At 35.7% G+C, this 22,313-nt stretch overlaps 1 protein-coding gene and 1 long non-coding RNA gene across 5 annotated transcripts in view; both read left to right on the top strand.

Annotated features, from left to right (window-relative positions):
• Positions 1–22,313, top strand: part of LOC132159516 (SLAM family member 5-like) — a 145,673-nt gene that overhangs the window by 106,454 nt on the left and 16,906 nt on the right. The window lies entirely within an intron of this gene.
• Positions 3,647–14,485, top strand: LOC132159521 (uncharacterized). The gene is made up of 3 exons (XR_009437862.1): positions 3,647–3,743; positions 6,134–6,174; positions 14,387–14,485. It is a non-coding gene; the product is annotated as an uncharacterized LOC132159521 (long non-coding RNA).

Here is a 22,313-nt window from a genome sequence, read left to right as displayed (position 1 = left end):
CTAAACCTAAAAAGGACATTCTTCTCTTAGACAATTGGAGACCTGTTAGCCTTCTTAATAATGACTATAAATTGTTTGCTCTTATTTTCTCTAATCGTTTTAAATTGGTCTTGAACTCCATTATTGATGAAAATCAGTCAGGTTTTATGAAAGATCGTCATATCTTTAATAATATCAGACTGGTTTTTGATCTCATTGATTACTCTGAACTTATTGAGGTAGATAGTTTAATTCTGTTTTTGGATTTCTTCAAAGCTTTTGACACAATTGAGCATCCTTTCATTTTCTTTTGTTTAGAGCGTTTTGGTTTCGGACCTTTTTTTTGTAATGCGATGAAAACGTTGTATGCTGGGGGAAATAGCTCAGTTAAATTAGGACACGGCACTACACAGAGATTTTTTTTTAGAGCGAGGTGTTCGGCAAGGCTGTCCAGCATCCGTATACCTCTTTCTTATTGTAGCTCAAGTCTTTTGTCATTTTATAAAGGAAAGTAAGCTTGAAGGAATTCATATAGCTGGTAGAAATATTTTAATTAGTCAATTAGCAGACGATACAGCCCTTTTTAAAAAAAAATCCAACCCAGGTTCATCAGGTGATTAAAATTATTGATTTGTTTTCTAATGCTTCAGGTTTGTACCTTAATATTAAAAAATGTGAATTTTTTTAGATTTAAAAAATTCCTCCCTTTTATCTTTGGATGGTAATCCTGTTAAAAAAGATGTTAATTACTTAGGTGTTGTCATTTCGAAAAATGAACAAGATAGAGTTTCCCTGAATTTTAACCCTGCCCTTGAAAAGATTAAAAGAAAATGTAACCTTTGGTTATTAAGGGACTTGTCCCTGAGAGGTAGAGTTATTCTGTCAAAAGCAGAAGGAATTTCTAGACTGACCTATATTGCTTCAACTATACATTTAGACAATAATTCTCTAAATGCTATTGATCGGACTTTATTTAATTTTTTATGGAAGAATCGTGTGCATTATATTCGTAAATCTGTTGTCCTGAATTCTCTTAAAAACGGTGGACTTGACTTTTTGGATTTTTCTACTTTAAATAACACTCTCAAAATTAAAAAAAAAATTTGTCTGAATAAACCTTCTTTGTGGAATTTTATTCCTAATTTTATTTTTGACCAACTCGGGGGTCTTTCTTTTCTACTAATGTGTGATTATAAGATTGAGAAATTACCGGTAAAACTATCTGCTTTTCATGCTCAAGCCTTGTTGGCTTGGAAATTGATCTACAAGCACAATTTCTCTCCGCAGCGTTATTTTATTTGGAACAATCATTGTATTCTGTATAAGCACAAATGTATTTTTTTGAAAAGCTGGTTTGATAAGGGTATTGTTTTAGTTTCTCAGTTGTTTAATACTCAAGGGTATCTCATGACTTATGAGTTTCTTGAACACTTTAATTTTCCTGTGACTCCCAAGGAATTCTCTCTTGTTTTCTCTGCGATTAACTCTGGTATTACCTCTTTATTTAGAGATGTGTTATGGGTTGACATGCCCATATCTAACTGATACAATGTGTGGTAAAATTTGTTTTTCACAGACTAAAAATAACAAATCTATTCGCGATCTGTTTTTAAAGGAGGTTACTACCAAGCCTTGCTCTATTGCTTATTGGGCTAAATTTGTTAGAAACTCTTGGGAAAGTGTTTGGCTATTGCCTCACACGTTTTTTGTTACAAACAAGGTAAAGGAAATTTCTTTCAAAATTATTGACAAATTCTATCCTGTTAAACATTTTCTTAGTAAATTTAAGAAGGATATTGATGTTTTCTGTTCTTTTTGCTCTTTGCAATTGGAAACTGTAGCTATCTCACGTCTTTTGGCACTGTAGTTTTGTTAAAAAGCTGTGGTATGACGTCTCCGTGTTTATCAAAGAAAAGGTACTCTCTAATTTTATTTTGCTATTTGAAAATGTAGTTTTTGGATATTTTAAAAAAGGCAGAAAAAAAAGGCAGAACTCATTGCAGGTGCGCTAAAAGTTTGAGGTTTTGACTTTAAAATGTCTTCTTGTTGGGTTTTTGGCTGCCAGAATAAAAGGAACAGCACTTCAAAACTAAAGTTTTACCGGATCCCGGCAGACATTACTTCACAGAAATCAAGAAGACAATTGTGGTTGTAAGCAATAAAATGCTCGTGCATTGCACACTTCATATCAGGTAAAACAATCTATGCATATGTACTGGTGTGTTGGTTTTATCTAGTAAATCAGCAAGTTTCTGTTTTATAGGTGAAAAGTCGACAACCTTCAGCGCACTAGCTAGTTTAAATGTTAAACAAACATACAGCGATAGATGTGTGTGCTATCCTTTGAATGGTCTCTTAGAATAATACACATTGCTAATCATAGTTAGTAGAGCTGTGACGTTCGCGAACGAACCGATTCTTTTGAACGGCTCATAAACATGAACGATGGGAGCCGAGTCGCGGCTGGAGGGGAGCCGTTCTTTCTGTCTCTTTTCCTATGCGTGTTTCACACAGATGCACACAAATGAGCTCCTCCGCGAGACAGAACAGTTATAGGGGGAGGGGCGCACCCAGCGCAGGCCAACCCTTTATAGCGTGATGATATTAGTTATTAGTTGTGCATGTTCATTGCAGCCCACTTTGTTATTGTTCATTGACTTGAAGGGGCTGATGTCCTATTTGCAAAGTTTACAGTAGTATGTAGACATTTCCATTTTATTTATTAGAATTTTATCTACTTTAAATATTTTTAGTTTTCTATCAAAATGTTCTTGTGTGATAACAATGTTCTTGTGTGGAAGTGTTTGTAGTAAAAGCTGTTTTGCACAGAAATTCATTGCAGCCGGCTTTGTTTTTGATGTTTATTTGTGAGTAGGTATTGTATGAATAACATAAGTCAACGTAGCTTTACACACACACATTTTGTACTAAAGGTAAATCCAAAATAGTGATGTCACTGTCTAAGCAGAGGGATTTGTGCAACCCTATGGAATATAGTCCACACATGACAAATGAGGTAATAATCAATATTTCAGAATAATTCAAACTCAGATATTGGTGTGTGATATCTGAGTTTTAATTATTTGACTACAAATCTCACCTAATTTTTCCTCCCAGTAATTATTTCCAGGATAAACTGAGATGCCCCCAAGCTGGCTTCTTAAAACTGACTAAATATTTAAAAAGAGCCGTTCTTTTGAACGGCTCTTTGAAAGGAACGGATCGCGAAGATCCGGATCCCCTCAAAGAGCCATAAATCCCATCACTAATAGTTAGCCCAGCGATAGGTTACATTAGAAAATAAGCCTTGACAAAATTCCCCATACCACCCAAAAGTAATTCATATGGCCGTATGGCATACGGGTCAGGTATCCTGCTTCCATCCGCGAGAGTTAATTTAAAAAAGAAATGCTGTCACGGTCCCGCAGAGTCGGGCACGGTACATATTCGGACAGTTCCGAACCTTTTTCTGCACCCATGTTCAATAAATCCCTCCTAAAACGTGCAAGCTTACGCTTGTCAACATTGCGTCCGCACCTCTTTTTGCCTCCAGCTAAGCCCCGCCCACTGGGAGACGTTTACAAACTTTTGAGGGGACTAGTATGTTAGGAATCATGCTGTTTTTAGTTCGATAGCTATTAGCCTACTTATCGCTCCTCCTACGAGAGGCGGAGAAACGTGCACTTTCACTTCGCAGAGAAGAGCCATTATTATAACCCGTTTTGACGCAGTTTAAAGGCAAATCGGACATAAACGCACCGACGGTAAGACGACTTTTTCAATTCTAAACCTGCACGATGAAGCGTTAAATATAGCAAGCCTATAACAGACCAGTCTTTAATTACTGTTATACAATGTAGCGAGATTTCGTAGAAATGCGACACAATAGGCTAAGTGTTTCAGTATTGTTTTTGTGTGTCTTCTGGACATATAGGCTACTTCAGAAGATGTTTATTGTGATGGCCGAGATCAACTTTCAGAGAAGCTCATTTTGAAAAGTAGTTTAATGCTAATAGAGGTAATTATGAATCTGAGTTGGTGTTTACGACGCATCTTTGAGGAAGTTCGCTTTTATTTGTAGACTCGGACTGAGAGTTTGATTTTTATTTCTATATTAATATTTTTTTAACCCTTTGCGTTGCTTCCTGCCTTTTGTACCTGATAATTAATTTTTTCACTCTTTTTTTTTGTTTTATTTATTTATTTATTTATTTTTAAATAATACTTTAAGAGCACATAAATGCCGAAACCATTTGAATCGCGTGCGCCTTGCATAGGCTAATTAATGCATTATTATGATGTATTATAATTAGACTACTTCATCAAGCAAAAAGTGTTTAAATTAGTCCAACATGACATGTTGTCAAATCTTATGATTTTTCTTTGATGTCAATTTTAAAATTATTTTAATCGGTTTGATGATCGATCAGTTCTAAAATTATGCTAACTGTCAGAAATATAACATATGTATATAATATATGGGTGTAAGCGCGTCACAAGAGGGGCGCACAAACGTAAAAGAAACTGGGGTGCCCCCCGGGTGCCGCCCCCCCCCCCCCCCCCCGGATCTGCAGTAGTGATGGGATTTATGGCTCTTTGAGGGGATCCGGATCTTTGCGATCCGTTCCTTTCAAAGAGCCGTTCAAAAGAACGGCTCTTTTGGCTCTTTTTAAATATTTAGTCAGTTTTAAGAAGCCAGCTTGGGGGCATCTCAGTTTATCCTGGAAATAATCACTGGGAAGAATGATGAGGTGAGATTTGTAGCCAAATAATTAAAACTCAGATACCACACACCAATATCTGAGTTTGAATTATTCTGAAATATTGATTATTACCTCATTTGTCATGTGTGGACTATATTCCATAGGGTTGCACAAATCCCTCTGCTTAGACAGTGACATCACTATTTTGGATTTACCTTTAGTACAAAATGTGTGTGTGTGTGTGTGTGTGTGTGTGTGTGTGTGTGTGTGTGTGTGTAAAGCTACATTGACTTATGTTATTCATACAATACCTACTCAAATAAACATCAAAAACAAAGCCGGCTGCAATGAATTTCTGTGCAAAACAGCTTTTACTACAAACACTTTCACACAAGAACATTGTTATCACACAAGAACATTTTGATAGAAAACAAAAAATATTTAAAGTAGATAAAATTAGAATAAATAAAATGGAAATGTCTACATACTACATACTATTACTACTGTAAACTTTGCAAATAGGACATCAGCCCCTTCAAGTCAATGAACAATAACAGTGGGCTGCAATGAACATGCACAACTAATAACCAATAACATAACGCTATAAAGGGTTGGCCTGCGCTGGGTGCGCCCCTCCCCCTATAACTGTTCTGTCTCGCGGAGGAGCTCATTTGTGTGCATCTGTGTGAAACACGCATAGGAAAAGAGACAGAAAGAACGGCTCCCCTCCAGCCGCGACTCGGCTCCCATCGTTCATGTTTATGAGCCGTTCAAAAGAATCGGTTCGTTCGCGAACGACACAACTCTAATCTGCAGAGTCTATCATCTAAAAAGCACGTGCTTCCATTTTCTCTGTTATATCTGACATTAGCACAGGCTACAACATGCTTCAACGGTAATAGCATACTTTCTCAATTATACTACACATAGTGGACATAAATATATCATGGTCTCTTTGTATTAAATCAGTGTAAAATGTGCTCGTGAAATTTGGAAAGAATTTTCCGGCTTGTGACATTGAGTCCACGTGTCGACTTGATACCGAATCGCAAAGTGTGAGGATGAGACTGATTTGTCTTTTCAATAGAAATATCCAGTAGCTAAGCTCAAACAGGACATATGATGAACAAAACGTTTATTATATAATTTTTACAGATCTGAATTAACATATTTCAAATCATATTTTTGATGAGTTGTCCAGTAATTTTTTATAATTTTTTTAAAAAAAAATGCTTAGAAAAAAATTAGATGGCTGGTTAATTTGAGTAGCCTAATTGTTATAGGCTATTTTTAGCAACACATTGACCTGCCTTTATCTCCCCTTGAAAATTAGTTGACAACATGTGTTGGATATGAAAATAAATAAGCTTGACTTTTGCTGTATATGCTGACAGGATTGTAAGAGTTTTTATTTGATTTTAATTGTAGTAATGTTTCTTCATGATTTACAGATGCTGCTTCATTTATGTGCTCGTACTGTTGACCCGTCCAGGTAAGAACAGAACAAAAAGCCGGTCCGAAGGTTTAAGACACTTTTTTACATTGTAATGTATGGGTCATATCTGGTATACATTTTGGTATACAGTAACATTTTGGCTTCATAAGTGTTGGAAAAAAGAACATTTGCATTCTACCAAAATAGTGACATGTTTTACTATTAGGAATACATATTAGTCAAGCTCAGGGACTCAAAAAATAATAATTATGGGAGCTTAAGGGGTTCTTGCACAGTATCTTTTATATATATGTACATACATATATACTGTGACTACAATTTTCATAGTCATTAAAATAAAGAAAACTCTTTGAAAGAGAAGGTGTGTCCAAACTTTTGGTCTGTACTGTATATATATATATATATATATGTATATATACTATAGCGCTGCACGATTAATCACACGCGTTTCTTGTCAGTAAAGCGGGTTCTAAATATCCAGTAAATATCCATCACCTGCTTTCAAATGGAGCTGCACTTAATAGACAGACCTGTAGTTCGCTGACAAGCAACGCAATATCGCATCATAATCGCAGATGAATCGCATGTGTTTAATCGTGCAGCCCTAAATTATACTGTAAAAAATTGTGCCGTTAAATAACAGTAATTTACTGGCAGCAGGGGTGCCAGTAAGGTACTGTTAATTTACAGCTCTCAACCATTAATTTACCACTCTTATTTTTCTTTTTTTTTTACAGTATTTTACCATAATTCTACCATGGAAATTAACTCCATTCCCACTGCTTCAAATAGTTTGAGTTTAAAAGCTAGCATTCCTACGATGTTAGTACTATTAACTTAATTTCATCCGAGTCCACTGAGAAGGAATATTTCTTAATATAACACTGCAAACACTTAATGTGTAGTAGTAAAGTAACTAAATGCATGACTTTTCCTCAAATCACTGCAGCTCATTGTCAGCTATAGCACACATGTATGTGCTGAAGTACTTAACACAGAGATCATCACTGTATCAGCAACTCCACATTCATTTTGTCTTAAGCTTTAGTAGCATGTTTTGTGATGTTCAGAACTGATCTGTTCATTTATTTTGTGGATTGTCACCATTGTTGTGATTCATACGCTGTTTCTTGATGTGTCTTTCTAAATTACTACAAAGGAGTTTTTTTTTATGAGTGAAATTTTCTTATCAGTCTTTCATAACTTAAGGCTCATCAAGGTTTCTTCTTTTGCTGTAGTATCAAAATTCAATAAGAAGAGGGATACGAAGTTGGATCAGAAATATGAGAATGTTTGCTCTTATCAATCTATAAACAACAATATTAGATTTATTTTTTTCTGCTGACCTTTTTGTTATAACAAGTTCCAAAGACACATTGTTACAGATGTACAATATAAAATAATAATAATTTTGAAAAGTCATGGTTCAAGAGCCTAACTAAAGTAAACACTGATAGCCATCATGGTAGTGAAAAAAAGATCTTCTGACATCTGACAGAAATAAAGTCAGTCTGGTTAGTAATGTGAATCTGGTGAAGCTGTTTTAGGAGTTGTTCAATCAGATCTTGGTGATTTGATGAATTCTTTTATTTCAGTTGATTTCATCTAAGGCTGTGTCTGAAGTCAGTTGTAGTAGTTCTTGTGTTTCTCTTTTCTTCAGTGATTCTGTTTGTTAACAGCAGCTGTTCATCACTGTAAATAAGTTCAGACTTTGAAAGGAAGAGGACAAGGGGTCGGCTTTACTGCTGACGTTTTTAATTTCAAAAATATAAAACAAAGACGGTGCCTCTCGCACCATAAACAGAAAACTCAGTCCGTAAGCACAGCTTAGCCGTTCATGCTCGTCAGCAGCGGGTCTCTCTCGTTCTACTCCTGTTTCTCCTGGCGTTAAATACTCTCTCCACGCCAATTACTGAAACAAGAGACAGGTGTTGATTATTTCGTTCAGCCCGCTCACTCACCGTTCGTCTCCCAATTCTCTCTCCGGCTGCAGACTTCGCTAAACCACGTCTCCACCTCCACAATCACTAATGCTCAATCATCAATTAATCACAGAATTATCTCATTAACTTCACTGATTCACTGAGGATTTTGTTGTGGGGTTTAAAGGGTTAAAGATTTAAGATGTAGAAAAAACAGCATGAAACATAATTTAACAGTAATAAACTGTAATTAATTTACAGGAAACAAACTGTAGAAAAACAGTTATTTACTGGCACCCATGTTTTTCTACAGTTTGTTGCTGTTAAGTCAAGGAAAAAAACAGCAATATACTGTAAAAGTATAAAATAGTTAGCAGTTTTCACTATGTAAACTTCACACCGTTAAAATGTTATAAATATCAGTACTCACCATCTGATAGCAGTCCACGTCATCCATCTTTAATTAGTGTTGATCCAGTACGGTAGGTGGCGCTGTCACAAAAAAACTAGGGTCCTAAAGCTGCGGTCCAAGAACTGCAGTCCTGAATCTGCAGCCCAGTGTTGCCAGACGTACGATAATTATTGTATTTGTACGATAATTTTTACCTCTGTACGATGTACGATCAATAATGAAAAAAATCCCGTAATGTACGATAATTTCAGAATTTTAATGATGGTAGTTGCAGTCATAGGGCTTTACTCATACACGAAATCGGCTCATTACAGACAGTCTAAATGCGTTCTTGTGCACCTGAGGGTGTGTTAAGAGTGTAGGAGAGTGCCTTGCTTTAAAGCCAACGAGCACTAGTTGCGGTACATGACAGCAAGAACCCCTTCAACATGGCAACACGCAGTCTTTCGGTGACAGTGGCTCAAATGTGGAGTTAACTGCACCACGCAGCAACAGCTAAATTCCTTCTTCATGGGACACGACAAAGCAAGTGTTAAAAATCATTTTAATACGTTTTAATATGCGCCGTGTCGCAGACAGTAACTGAAAATAAAGGGATAGTATTTTGTCTCACTGCTTCCGTCCAACAATACGCCTTGTTATCTATTGTGGTAATTTGCAGGTCGTGTCAAAATGTTGTTGGTTTAGAATAGATAAATAACTCTTTTGACTCATGTACGATAATTTTCTTCCAAATACGATAATTTTGAACTTCTGGTATGATACTTGGACATTTCCAATCTGGCAACACTGCTGCAGCCTCATTGTGCAGCCTCGTTGTGCAGGAATACCCTTCTCGCCGCACGCGCTGAGCGTCTGAAGCGGTTCACTCAGAGTTGTAACGTTTAAGAACATCAGCAGCGTTGAAAACGTGGCTATGGAACTGCACTGAATTGAAAGCAAATCTACAAAGGCTATTATTTGCTAGCGATGAAGATCTTTATTAGATGAACACCGCGTGTGCTGTCTACTGTTTAACAGGTAATAACTTGGGCTACATTCGATTACAGTACACGATACCACTGTGACATTAGTTTGTTGTACGTGTGACTTATAACAGAAGGGAACCAAGTTGAATTCAGCTTCCAAAAGACAAAAAACAGCCGATTAATATTTTATTAATATTAATACAATCATACCGGCGTGAGAACGTTCAGCGAGTCATATCATCAGCTGCTAAATTCAGATCTGCGTTCGCTGGCTGGCGCTGAGCCAGAGACAGATGTGTTTTTACAGAAGTTCGCTTTATAACTCATCACACGATTCTGTTGAGCTTTTGAATGCATTGGCCAATCAAAGGAGATGAGTCATCGCTAAAATGCCGGTGCTTCCTTCACTCGCTCACTGACTGAATACCTCTTTCTGGCGAATTCTCTCGTCAGAAACAACAAAGTGCAGATGTGTGTACGAATCTTTAATTAAGATATTGATTTCACAGTGTTAACAGTTTCAGTGATTTTAATGGGAGTTTCTGAGAGTGATTGAAATCTAGACTGTCAGTGAAAATGATTTTTGATAATGTAAATGTTGTTTGCTCTCTTTATGAACAATGAAAAATTAGTAGCAGTTTTTATATCACATTGACTTTCAATGTTAAATTCACATTTAATATAAAGCCAGCCGTATTAAAAATATGTTATGGCATGACACCTATATCTGTTAAGTAAACAGACAGATGTTCTTTAACTTAATGGTCATGTGAGGAGTTTTCTCTCTTCTCTTTGTCAGAGGTTATTTTAACATATATAATACATACTTTAGAATATAATTTATTTTGTAATGCAAATCCGAATTTTCATCAGCTGTTACTCCAGTTTTCAGAGTCATGATCCTTAAAAATATAATTGTAATATATTGATTTATTACCAGTGCTGGAAACAGTTTTGCTGCTTAATATTTTTTGGAACCTGTGACATTTTGTTTAGGATTATGATAAAAAAGAACATCATTGATAGTAAAAAAAAACCTATTGGAATGATTTCTGAAGGATTATGTGACATTGAAGACTTGAGTAAATGCTGATGAAATATATATATTTATACACACACACATACATTACATACATTTTATCTATATATCTAAATAAAAATAGGCTCAGTATATATGACCCAAAGTAACTAGTAACTAACTACTTGAGTAGATTTTTTATCCGATACTCTTTTACTCTTACTCAAGTAACTATTCAGACTAGTACTTTTACTTTTACTTGAGTAAATATTTTTATAAGTACTTTTACTTTTACTTGAGTACAGTTTTTTCAGCACATACATGTGTGCGATAGCTGACAATGAATTTCAATGATTTGAGGGAAAAGTCATTACACATTAAGTGTTTGCAGTTTTATATAAAAAAAAATAGAAATATTACTTCTCAGAGGACTTAAATGAAATAAGTATGAATGCTAGTTTTTAAACTCGAACTGTTTGAAGCAGTGGTTGTGGAGTTGATAGAATTATGGTAAAACACTGTAAAAATTAAGAGTTGTAAATTAATGGTTGAGAGCTGTCAATTAACAGTACTTTACTGGCTAAATTACTGTTATTTAACGGCACAATTTTTACAATGTTAGAAATACATATTAATCAAGCTTGGGGACTCAAAAAATAATAATTATGGGAGCTTAAGGGGTTCTTGCACAGTATCTTATATACAGGTGCTGGTCATACTGTAATTAGAATATCATCAAAAAGTTGATTTATTTCACTTATTCCAATAAAAAATTTAAACTTGTATATTCTATTCATTTATTACATACAGACTGACATATTTCAAATGTTTATTTCTTTTAATTTTGATGATTATAACTGACAACTAAGGAGAATCACAAATTCAGTGTCTCAGAAAATTAGAATATTGTGAAAAGGTTCAATATTGAAGACACCTGGTGCCACACTCTAATCAGTTAATTAACTAAAAACACCTGCCAAGCCTTTAAATGGTCTCTCAGTCTAGTTCGGGAGGCTACACAATCATGGGGAAGACTGCTGACTTGACAGTTGTCCAAAAGACGGCCATTGACACATTGCACAAGGAGGGCAAGACACAAAAGCTCATTGCAAAAGAGGATGGCTGTTCACAGAGCTCTGTGTCCAAGCACATTAATAGAGAGGCGAAGGGAAGGAAAAAAATTTGTGGTAGACAAAAGTGTACAAGCAATAGAGATAACCGCATCCTGGAGAGGATTGTGAAACAAAACCCATTCAAAAATGTGGGGGAGATTCACAAAGAGTGGACTGCAGCTGGAGTCAGTGCTTCAAGAACCACTACGTACAGACGTATCCAAGACATGGGTTTCAGCTGTCGCTTTCCTTGTGTCAAGCCACTCTTGAACAACAGACAGCATCAGAAGTGTCTTGTTTCAAAAAGGACTGGACTGCTGCTGAGTGGTCCACAGTTATGTTCTCTGATGAAAGTAAGTTTTGCAAATCCTTTGGAAATCAGGGTCCCAGAGTCTGGAGGAAGAGAGGAGAGGCACACAATCCACGTTGCTTGAGGTCCAGTGTAAAGTTTCCACAGTCAGTGATTTTCAATTCAATTCAATTCAAGTTTATTTGTATAGCGCTTTTTACAATACAAATCGTTACAAAGCAACTTTACAGAAAATTATGTTTCTACAATATTTAGTAGTAGCTAGTAGTTTGTGCACGTTTGACAGGATTTTAGAAAAAATAAAAAATAATAATAATACAAGACGTAGTCAGCTAGACGATGAACTATCAATATTATTAATTAATAGTTATTATATGATGCAGTCACACATGTAGCAATAATTGTTAGTTCTGTTTGTTGATTCAAGGTTAGGATCATCTGGGGTCCTCTGAGGGTCAGCATCATCTCTTCTCAGGTGTTCTGGATCCAGACTGGAGCTTGTGTAAATCCCGTGGCAAAACATAGAAACAAATAGAGACATCATTAGCATAGCTGCTGATCCAACAAAGTAAAATTAGTTTAACCCAAGCTAATGAATAAAAATGCACATTTGATCAGATGCAACTACACTCACAATTTAAAAGATACATTATTCGTATGCTTGGCGAAAGAGATGTGTTTATAATCTAGATTTAAACAGAGAGAGTGTGTCTGAACCCCGAACATTATCAGGAAGGCTATTCCAGAGTTTGGGAGCCAAAGTAATGGTGATGGTTTGCGGTGCCATGTCATCTGCTGGTGTTGGTCCACTGGGTTTCCTGAGGTCCAAGGTCACACAGCCGTATACAAGGAAGTTTAAGAGCACTTCATGCTGCCTGCTTCTGACCAACTTTATGGAGATGCAGATTTCATTTTCCAACAGGACTTTGCCCCTGCACACAGTGCCAAAGCTTCCAGTACCTGGTTTAAGGACCATGGTATCCATGTTCTTAATTGGCCAGCAAACTAGCCTGACCTTAACCCCATAGATTTTTTGGGGAAATAAGATGCAGTATGCCAGACCCAAGAATGCAGAAGAGCTGAAGGCCACTATCAGAGCAACCTGGGCTCTCATAACACCCGAGCAGTGCCACAGACTGATCGACTCCATGCCACGCCGCATTGCTGCAGTAATTCAGGCAAAAGGAGCCCCAACTAACTATCGAATTCTGTACATGCTCATACTTTTCATGTTCTTTTCATGTTCAGTTGGCCTAGATTTCTAAAAATCCTTTCTTTGTATTGGTCTTAAGTAATATTCACATTTTCTGAGATACTGAGTTTGGTATTTTCCTTAGTTGTCAGTTATAATCATCATATCAAATCAACTCTTTGATGATATTCAATTATATGACCACTGTACCTGTACACTAAATACTATTCATTCTATTAGAATTTACACCCTGTTACTTGCACATTCTACCCTGTTAGGTTTATAAACCTAACATTTTTTAAGCTAAGTTAGCCATAGCTCATTGAGTGATCAACATTTAGCTAGCTAACCTTCTACAGATTAACAGAACTTTTATAACTATGTCAGATTTGTTTTTACATGTTTTTGATAGGACAAACTTTCTCCATAATATAGCCTAACAGGATGGAACTCTAAGGGCGGGACAAGCAAGATAACATTTCAAAAAAAAAAAAAAAAAGTTAGTTGTGAGAGTTGAAGCTTACCTCAGTTTGTACAGTTGAATTCCAGTGGGAAAAATAAATTATGTCACTTCTTGAAAATGGTCTCAATGAAATTGCAGTCTGTTTAAGAAGGTGAGAAAGTTTGTACTAACAGGGTGGAAAATGACTTCAGGGTCACGGTTACGAAAATAGTAAAAAATTTACTATATTTTCACATGATTTATTTGTATGATTAGAGGCAGTTTAGCCTAGTCTATAACATAATTAAAACAAATGTTTTTTATCATTTTATCGTTTTTTATCATTTCATGGTTTATATTTCTTGTGGAAGTTGATTACTTTGCACTGAGGACACCATAAATTTGAATGCATATATCAATGAAAATGTGTGTAAAATACAAAATAGTATTTAGAATTTCTATTATCTCTGTTTAAGTGATAAAGAAGACCTAAATATTCAAGCTATATCTTATAAATATGTGACTCATCTTAGAGAAAATATGATTAAATCATTGGGACATAAAAGTCACTGTATAACAGGAACGACTCTTATGCTTTATTAAAAAAAAAATTTAAATTGCAAACTATCAGCAAAACAGTTGTAGTTGAATTTTAAGTGGAAACACGAGAGCATCTTCAATGATTGTCTGACTCTGTACAAAGAGTCACAATCAACAGCTCTCAATTACCAACAAATCCAGAAATAGTGTAATCTAAAATATTTTGGGGAAAAAAAATCTTAATTTCAATGCTGTCCCAAACTTTTTGACCCTACTCTACAAGTTATTAGTCAATAATTAAATTTAATTCTAAACAAAGTCATGTTTTCTAGTCTCTCTCCATCAGGTTGTTGAAGTCACTGAAGGAGGCGCTGTCATCTTGAAGTGCAGTCAAGAAAGTATTGTACTTGAAGATAAACCGCTGACGGTCCACTGGAGACACAACGACACCAGGAATGTATTCGACATTATCAATGGAAACGCTTCTGTACAGGAACAGGATCCAGCGTACAAGAACAGAGCAGACGTTTTACTGGAGGAGCTCAAGAAGGGGAAGGTCTTTCTCAAACTCACCGATCTTCAGCTCTCTGATGAAGGAACGTATCTCTGCTTTGTCCCAGATTTGGGACTTGAGCACGGCACACAGCTGGTGGTCAAAGGTGTGTTATAATAACTCTACTTTTGGTCATCAATTTTAGTTTCTGTGTACTACAGTTATTTTAGTCAAATCATAACTACATTTATAAGTGTATGTTTGTTTTTATTCCTAAAAACGGGGCGGCAGTGGCTCAGTGGTTCATGTAGGTTGTCTACAAACCGGAAGGTTGGTGGTTCAATCCCCGGCTATACCTGACCAAGTGTCGAGGTGTCCTTGAGCAAGACACCCAACCCCAGCTGCTCCCGACGAGCTGGATGGCCCCTTGAATGGCTGACACCACAGTCGGTGTGTGAATGAGTGTGTGAATGTGAGGCAAATTGTAAAGCACTTTGGATGGCCATGTGGTCTGTTGAAAGCACTGTATAAATGCAGTCCATTTTACCTTTTTTTTTTTTTAACTGTTTGTGGGTTTGCCTTAACAGAAAGATGCATGACGTGCACAACTGCTGAAATAACAAGCCACGGTACAGAGGGAAGACTGGGAAAGACTCTGTACCTCCTGATACAATCATCTGGATTCATTGTGCTGTATTTGATTTAATAGTGAAGCAGTCAGTGATCCAAATGATTCTGTTAAACATGGCTCAATATAGACTAGATCTTTACTGATATACACTACTATGGTATACACTACTATGGTTGTTTACTATTAAAAACTGTGACTTGTTTACTTGTATTCTGTGTAATGCACTGCTGTGTTAAACTGTGACTGAGAAGTGTATTGAAGTGAGATCTAAGATGAAGATGAATAAAGCCTCCTAGCATTTACTGAAGGTTTTTTTTTTTCGTTGTTTAAATTAAATCTATAGCCTAACGAATAAAGTAGTTTATGTTTATTTTTAGGTTCTGAAATATCGTAAATAAATAATTAGTAGCCTACCTGGGGCGATGGAAAATTTAGTTTAAGATGCACATCCACTTCTTTCAGCTAAAACAAGGCAAAATTTGGTCTGTCAGTGAAAATGTAATATACAACTAATCATAGCACAAGAATAAACTAGTCATCAAACAGACAGCGAATGAATGCCTACATATGCACATATCATAGACAACAAAATGACAATCCATCCAAACTAATTAAATCTACAGCTTTTATTAAGAAAAAATACATTTTTAACAACTTAAGACATTGCAATATGATTAAAAAACATGAAAATGACAAAACAAAAAATTCAATAGACATAAATATAAATATTATGATGAAAAAATATCAAATTATACAACTTATATTATATATTTAACAATATATGGGACAATCTACCAGAAATGTACATTATCTGTCCTTGACTTGTTAAAGTGAATAAAAAGTATTACATCCAAAACATTTCTAAAACTGAATGATGGTTGATTTCTGTGAGTCGTTCTGTAAAGGAATATGTCATTCATTAGGTTCTCAGATATTCTTTTATTTATTAAAAACACTTTTGAAAATGACAAATCCTGTTCTTGTCCTTGTCCCCAGCCAAATTGGACCTACAGCTTTCATAGTTTTGTTACGCTAAAAACTGTTACTTGTCATCTCCATCAATAACAAGTTTAAGTTGTTATCATTCACATCATCTGATTAAAAACATCAAATTATACATCAATTCTACAAATAAATTCTATTTTACAACTGTCCCCATGTTTTTGGTCAGTCCTGTCACGTTTACATAAAACTCAACTTAAAATGTGTGATGCGCCTTTAAAGCTATGACTCAAAGAAAGTGGCATAATTTGACTGAGGTGAAGCTGACACGGATGAAGGTTGAGCTCTGTCATTGAATTGTATGATTTTAAGCTTGTTTGTGTATGATTTTTTAAAGGAGGACTAGCTAAAAGGTCAGGCCCTGTCACAGTAAAACATCCCAGAAAATAATGCATTAAAAAAAAAAAATACAAAACACTGCCTTACAAATGAATGCCATTGTTGTTTTTTATTACCTTTATTGCATATAATATGTATTTAACACGCCATAGTAAAACATTATTTAAATAAAAAGACACTACGCTGTAAATCTGAAGCTTTTTATGCATTTTTTTTTTTTTACATTTTATCCCTCTTTTGCCTAGGCTCATGTAGCACTGCATAGTAGTATATTCATTGTATTTCAATAAATATGATGAGTTTATTTGCAAAAACAGAAAAATCTATTTTTAACAATTCTCTGAAATTCTCTGATGTTTTTTTCATTGTGCATTCCAATGAATCTCAATCAAACTTTAGTTGGGTTATTTTGATGAGGTAAAAAATTAACTAATAATTACAGCTAACTAACACAATAAAAACATGATTACATAATAAAAAACTAAAGTTTAATTGAAAATTTAAAAAACAGATTTATCTGTTTTTGCAAATAAACTCTTCATATATAGATTTAATTGTCATCTATAAAAGCTTTATGTAATGAAGACTGTAATTATTCCAATTCATACAGATACCATGGCATTCTCAACATTATTACCTAGGAAATTACATGTAATTTTCGTTATTACCATGTCATTTTCTAAGTAATAATGCAGATATTACCATTGTATTGCCCTGTTATTACTGAGCCGTAATATTATGTGGTACCACAGTTACTTTACTTTGTGCTATTCAGTTAAATCTCTATACATTTGCTGTATCATAGTAAAATATATTTTATATATTATGAAGTTATATTTATATTTATTACACCCGCGTACGCATAGCACAACAAGGGTTATTGTTTTCACTCCTGTCCGAGTTTGTGCCATTCAAGTTGGTAACTGTTATTGTTAAATTAATTTTAACATAGTAGTAGTACCATTACAATTTTGTTTTCACTCCTGTCTACGTTTGTGTTATATTATAAATCTGACCTGGCCCTGGTGTCAGATCCCTGGCGATTATCTGCACTAATGCCCGAGCAGCACATTCACCTTGTGCAGAAAGGCCCTGAACAAACCGTAATTTAAACACAAACTACAGCCAAATATTTAACTGGACAGACTGTAATTTAATGTTGCATGGAGTAACCATTCCAGTTACTTACAAGGGATAATATTAATTAGGACGGCTAACTTTTCACTGATGGGAAGTCAGACAGTTAATTTCAATTAACATGTCATGCATTAGTAACGTAACAAAAGCATTACGCCCCTCAGTTCACGCTTGCTCGTAGTATCAGAGACGGGGCGCCAGTTCCCCACTGCAAGGGGAATTAAAAATGAACAAGGTGTGATTTTTCTGATTCTTTACGGGAAAAACGAGTCTCATATAATATGCAGTGGAAGATCCCTTAAATATGACTGAATAGTGAAAGTGAAAGTCGTGACATTTGCCAAGTATGGGTACCCATACTCATAATTGGTGCTCTGCGTTTAACCCATTCAAGTGTAAACACACACAGCAGTGAGAAGTGAACACACCGTGTAATTAGGGTGTAGTTGGCAACCCTACTACAGGCGCACATGTCACGGGGTGACGAGACAGGCGGAACCACTTTTCATCGAGGATGTTTCCCGGTCGGAATGGTTACGGTGTGACACCTGGCCGGTTCCGGTTGCCCCGTGAGCTATGCTTAGACGCCAGGATCAAATGAAGAAACGAGTAACAGATGTGCGACGAGAGGGTGGCGATCGGTGATTGGGACAGGTAGCAGGAGCTTATAAAAGGACTTCGGGGTTTTTGCGGGTGAGATTAGCGCGAGAGGCTCTTTGAAGCTTGTTGTCCCCATATGGATGTGATGATTGGATGATCGCTGGCTGGAAGCTAAACACTATAAAGGTCTAAACTCTCAATGTCCGCATGTTCGTGGTTGCCCATTACTCTCACTGTTTTTGAGTTACAACTCTCTAGAGCTGGATGTTCTGTTCTTGTCTTTCTGCATCTGTGTGATGATTGCTTTGCTTCAATCCATATTATGTTGTTTTAACCTCTCGACGCAAGGGTATCGGTAGTTGTTCCTTTTCCCCACTGCTTTATGTCTATGGCTGTCTACCCTTTGTGCTGCTCTGATTGGAAGGTGTTGAGGATGAAGATCTAGTGTTTACCATCTTAAAGTCTAAAGAGGGGATCTTCCAGTTATCTACTTATGCCGTGGTAAATACCTCGATTGGAGAAGAGGAGCACCAGGATTCTGAGAAGAGGTCGACGAGTGATCTGTTATTGAGGAAATTACTTTTAATGAAATAAAGACTAACTTTTTGTATCTTGTCTCATCCCTTGTGTACTCTGGAATAGCTTCTTCTTCTTCTTCTTCCTTGGGTTTTTAAGGCAGTTGGTATCCAATATGTTACATTACTGCCATCTGTTGTCTATTATCATGTCACTTTTTTATTATATTCTTTTTTCCAGTCCAGTCCTCTTTAAAAAATAAAACAAATATTTCTTTCCTTGCTCACTCTTTCCACATCCTAATATACTTTTTAAATTGTACTGTCCTATACCAATTTCTTGTAAGCTATATTTCAACTCTTGTCTTTCTTTTATAAATTTCCTGCATGACATAAAAATGTGACTAACTGTTTCTTCCTCTTGGCATTCATCGCATTGGCCTGTGGGATGTTTTCCTAACATATGAAGAGTTCCACTTAACTTACAATGCCCAATCCTAAGTCTTGTTATTACCACTTGTTCTGTCCTTCTATTTGACATCTCTCTTATACTGCCTACTTTATTTTGAATCATGTATAGTTGTCTTCCTTTACTTTCATGATCCCATTGATGTTGCCATATTTCAATTATCTTTTTCCACACTAGACTCTTCCCTTCTGATTTTGACAATTTAATTTCCATGTCAACATGTTCTTTTTTTGTTGCCTTTTTTGCCAATTTATCAACTTTCTCATTTCCCTGTATGCCCACATGTGCTGGTATCCACATATATGTTATATTTTTCCCTTGTCTACATACCCTTGAATTTAAAAACAAGATTTCATATAATATTTCTTGATGACTACTAGCTTTTCCAGTCTTCATACTCATAAGAGCTGATACTGAGTCACTGCATACTAGAATGTTAATATCCCTGCATTGTTCAATCCATTCTAATGCAACAAGTATAGCACATAATTCAACTGCATAAACATTTATGCTGTCAGATGTTCTTTTGCTAATTCCTATCTCATATTTAGGGATGTATACCGCAGACCCTGTCGCATCTGTTTGTAGGTCCTTTGACCCATCTGTATAAATCTCCGTATTGTCCTTATACTTGTTCTTATATTTAAAATATTCATTGATTATATCTATATTTCTGTTACAACCTTTAATTACTAAAAGCTCTAGATCAACCTTCGGAATTTCCAATGTCCAAAATGGCTTAACAGGCCATAACACAGTATTAGCAAATCTTTTATTATACACTTCCATTTCTTTTGCAATTAAATCAGCTGTCCAGCCGAAACTTTCTTTCTTTCTTCTCTCCTTTTCCCAACACTTTTGTAATACCTTTTTTGTTGGATGACTATCCTCATGCCCTTGAAGATTTATCCAATAGTTTGCAGTCAGTTGTTTCCGTCGAAGCCACAATGGCATTTCACCTCCCTCCACCTGAAGTGCACATACTGGAGAAGTTTTAATTGCCCCTAAACATATTCTTAAGGCACACGCTTGCACAATATCCAATTCAGCTAATGTTGTCTTTGCTGCTGACCCATACGCAATACTCCCATAGTCTAATTTAGATCTTATTAAAGCAATGTATATATATTTTAAAGCTGAAACACTTGCACCCCACTCCAACCCAGCAAGACATCTCATCACATTTAGCACTTTCTTACATTTATTAACTGTATACTTTATATGTTCTCTCCATGTTAGTTTTGTGTCAAAGTATATTCCCAAGAAACGAAAACATTCTACTTTCTCTAACATACTTCCATACATTTTCAGCTTAATTTCCTTATTCTTCTTTTTATTTGTAAAAACCATTACTTTTGATTTTTCCACTGAAAACTTAAATCCCCATTTTAATCCCCAATTTTCAACTTGATCAATTCCTTCCTGCATCTTCTTTAAAATATACTCAACATTTCTACCTTTCTTCCATATAGCACCATCATCTGCGAATAAAGACCTCCCTATATCCCCTGGAAGATTTAAATAAATATCATTAATCATAATAAAGAATAATCAGAATAAAGTTGGACTAACCACACTTCCCTGTGGTGTTCCATTTTCTACAACATATTGCTTTGATAAATCTACCCCAATTTTCACCTGTATATTCCTTCTATTTAAGAAATCCATAATCCAATTAAACATTTTCCCTCCAACTCCCATTAAATGTAATTTGATTAAAAGACCCTCTTTCCACAGCATATCGTATGCTTTCTCCACATCAAAGAATACTGCTACTACAGTTTCTTTATTCACTTGTGCCTTCCTTATTTCCTCCTCCAAAATGATCACAGGATCCATTGTATTTCTTCCTTTTCTAAAACCACTTTGACATCTAGCCATTTTATTTCTACTCTCTAAAAGATATATTAGTCTTTCATTTATCATACGTTCCATTATCTTACATATATGCGATGTTAATGCAATTGGTCTGTAACTACCAGGATTACTTGGATCCTTTCCAGGCTTCCTTATTGGAATAATTATTGCCTCTTTCCAGCTTTGTGGAAGTCTCCCTTCCTCCCACACCTTGTTGTATAAATTTAATAATTTCCCCAAACCCTCTATACTTAAATGTTTTAACATACTGTAGCACACTTCATCTTTCCCTGGAGCCGTTTTCCCTGACCTATCCAGCGCTCTCTGCAACTCTCCCATGCTAAAAGGAGCATCTTGCTCCTCATCCCCATTATCTTTCCTGCATATCACATCCTTATACTGCGCTTTTGTTCTTTCTATTGCTACTCTTCCTTCCTCTGACAAGTTATTAGAACTGTTTATACTAACAAAACGTTTTGCCATCATCTCTACCTTTTCTTTATTTGTTATCGCCTTCTCATTTCCTTCAGTCAGAACTGGATAATTCCATTCTCTTTTATCCCCCCCCCATCTTTTTAATCATTCCCCATATTTCACCTATTTGAGTTGTATTTCCTATTGTGTCACAATAAGATTTCCAGAATGTTCTTTTTGTCTGTCTGATTATCCTCCTAACTATTGCCTGTGCTTGTTTATACTGAATCAAATGATCATAATTATGTGTTCTTTTAACTAATCTAAATGCTTTGTTTCTATTTTTCACTGCTTCTTTACATTTTCCATCCCACCATGGCACTACTTTCTTTTTACATCTTCCTTTACTCTTGGGAATGGATTCTGCTGCTGCTGATATTATACCTTGCTTAATTTGATTATCTAATATTTCAACACTAACTTCATCTTTAGTTTGCCTAAACAACCTATCACTTTCCTCCTGGAATTTTCCCCAATCAGCTTTCTCAAAAATCCATTTTCCACTTGCTTCCCCAATACTACATACTACCTCTATATTTATTTTACACCACACCGGATAATGATCACTGCCTATTGTGCCATCCTTATGCACTGTCCAATCACATCTTGCTGCAATTTTATTTGAAACTAATGTGAGATCTAATACTGATTCTTTTCCAGTGTTAACATCAATTCTTGTACCTACACCATTATTTAAGCACACTAAATTCTTCTCATCTATCATTTCTTCTATTATTTGACC

The sequence above is a fragment of the Carassius carassius genome, chromosome 16, assembly GCF_963082965.1.
Source record: "Carassius carassius chromosome 16, fCarCar2.1, whole genome shotgun sequence".
Taxonomy (NCBI): Eukaryota; Metazoa; Chordata; class Actinopteri; order Cypriniformes; family Cyprinidae; genus Carassius; species Carassius carassius.
Note: the sequence above shows the minus strand (reverse complement) of the source record. Positions and strands in the feature narration are given on the sequence as shown.